The sequence below is a fragment of the Otolemur garnettii genome, unplaced genomic scaffold (genome assembly GCF_000181295.1).
Source record: "Otolemur garnettii isolate 467f Iridium unplaced genomic scaffold, OtoGar3 scaffold00022, whole genome shotgun sequence".
NCBI lineage: Eukaryota > Metazoa > Chordata > Mammalia > Primates > Galagidae > Otolemur > Otolemur garnettii.
In genome coordinates this window covers 3,299,441-3,302,162 of record NW_003852417.1, presented here as the reverse complement: position 1 = coordinate 3,302,162, position 2,722 = coordinate 3,299,441, and the positions used below count along the sequence as shown (strand labels likewise).

Genomic DNA, 2,722 nt, shown 5'->3' with positions numbered 1-2,722 from the left:
TCTTTTTTTTTTTTTTTTAAGAGAGGGAGACTCTCTGTTGGCCTAGGCTAGAGTACGTGGCCCAATCATAGCTCACTATAGCTTTAGCCTCCTGGGCTCCAGCAGTCCTCCCACATTAGTTTTCCAAGTACCTGGAACTATAGGCAGTGCCACCACGCTTGGTTAATGTTTGGTTAGTGATTTTTTTTTTTTTTTTTTTTTTTTTTTTTTTTTTTAGATATGGGTCTTGCTGTGTTGCCTAGGCTGGTCTCCAGCTTCTTCATTATTACTCAAAGCATCAGCATATTGGTGCCAGACCTCCCCCTCCTTGTGTCTCAGGGCACCACTTAGCACATTCCAGATGGATGCTTGGCACACAGTGCATTTGTGTTGTAGCTGAGGCGTATAGCTTGGGAAGTCCATTGCTTTTATAGCCCGAGGTAGACAAGCCTGGTCTTTTTCCAGATGGGACTTGTTACCTCATCTGTCAAGGTTCCCAGCTGCATAAATAACCCTGAGAAATGGCTTAGGTAAAATGGCCAGGGCCTTAAAATCTTGCTGTACTGAATAAATGTGTAGGAACCAAATAATCTTCAAAGGAAGATCATTTCTCCTGAAAGTTCCGTAATTGCTTTGTTCTCTAGTGTATCAAAATTTTATTCTGCTGGGCAAAGACTTCTTGAGTAATATCCCCAAAGCAAGGCAGCTAAAGCAGAATCGGACAAATGGGATTACATCAAGCTAAAAAGCTTCTGCACAGTGATGGAAACAATCAACAAAGGGAAAAGACAACTCACAGAATGGGACAGAATATCTGCAAACTACCCATTTGACAAGCAATTAGTAGTAGAATATATAAGGGGCTCCAACAACACAATAGGAAAAATAATCTGATTTAAAAGGGGGCAAAGGATCTGAAGACATCTCAAAACGAAGACGTTCAAATGGTCCACAAGTATACAGAAAGAAGTTCAACACTATTAGTTCAGAGAAGTGCAAATGAAAACTACTTAAACGGCTTTTGTCAAGAAGACAGGAGATAACAAATGCTAGGATACGATGAAAGGGGACCCTCGTATGCTATTGGTGGGTATGTAAATTAGTGTGACAGCTGTGGAGAATTTATGGAGGTTCCTCAAGAAACTGAACATAGAACTACCATACTACCCAGCAGTTCCACTGCTGGATATCTAACCAAAAGAAAGGAATTAAATATAATGAAAGTATGTACACTGTAGGCTGGATGCCTGTAGCTCACTGGTCAGAGTGCCAGTCCCATGCACTGAGACAGGTGGGTTCGAGCCTGGGCTTGCTAAAAAAAACCCCAAATCTGCATTTTGATACTTATTGCAGCACTGTTTGCAATAGCTAGGATTTGGAATCAAGTATCTGTCAGTGGATGAATGGATAAAGAAGTTGTGGTACATATGCATGATGGAATATTGTATTGCCACAAAAAAGGATGAAATTCTGCCGTTTGCAAAAACATGGATGGAGGTGGAGAGCATTATGTTAGGTGAAGTAAGCCAAGCCCAGAAAGAATAATCTTGTATATTCTTACTTTTATGCGGGAGCTCCATACTAAAAACAGTTGATCTCATTGAGACAGAGGGTAGAATGACAATTACCAGCAGATAGGAAGGGCAGTGGGGAGAGGCGATGAAGTGAGGGTGGATATATGGGTACAAAATATAGTTAGAATGAACAGTACTTGATAGCATAACAAAGTGACTTAATCAGTAAGTTAGGGTACATTTTATTTTATTTTTTTCTCTGAAACAGTTTTTACTAACAGCAAAGCAGAATTGCAACACAATATAAATATATGTAAATAGGGTCACAAAAGGGACATAGAATGTTTGCAGTGTGACTACAGCTAGTGGTTCATTAGCTCTTACATTAATACATAAGGTAATTCCATGATTAAATGTTGCCCAAATCTAATAACCATAAACTATCTTAGTGGAGTTATTTTCCTGTTACAACATTTTAGCATTATTTCTGATATTGATTCCCTTACCAAATGGAATCTACAAACTAAACATTTAAGTATGACTAAAGGATAACTGAAACTCTGCAAACAAAGTAGTGGATGTATGTAAATAGGGTCACCAGGGACACAGAATGTTTGCAGTGTGACTGCAGCCAGTCATTCATTAACTCTTACATTAATACATAAGGTAATTCCATGATTAAAAGTAGCCCAGATCTAATAACCATAAGCTATATTAGTGGGGCTCTTTTCCTGTCGTGACATTTCAGCATTATTTCTGATAATGATTCCCTTACCAAATGGAATCTACAAACCGAACGTTTCCGTATGATAAAGGATAACGAAACTCTGCAAATGAAGTAGTGGAGTTGACAGAAAATTCTGAGAGAACAAGTAAGGTATACTTTAAAATAACTAAAATAGAACTACGGAATGTTCTAACACAAATGTTAAAAGCCTGAGGTGATAGATACCCCAGTTACCCTAGTTCGAGTTACTCACATTGTATGTCTGTATCAAAACATCCCAAGTCTTATAAAGATACACAACTGTTACGTACCCATAATTAAAAATAAAAAAGAGTTTATTCTGTTAAATAAATTTGTCAGTTTTTGAGGTATAGAAGTAATGAGGATTTTCTTCCTGAAGAAAGCAATTTTACACAGAGAATGTGTGAACGTGAACTGTAAAGGTCATTTCAGAAGATTTTGATTTTTTTTTTTTTTTTTTTTGAGACAGAGTTTCACTGTG

General features: G+C 37.7%; 1 protein-coding gene across 2 annotated transcripts in view; it reads left to right on the top strand.

The window, feature by feature from the left end:
• Nucleotides 1-2,722, top strand: part of NOL10 (nucleolar protein 10) — a 104,035-nt gene that overhangs the window by 4,371 nt on the left and 96,942 nt on the right. The gene's annotated exons all lie outside the window — the stretch shown is intronic.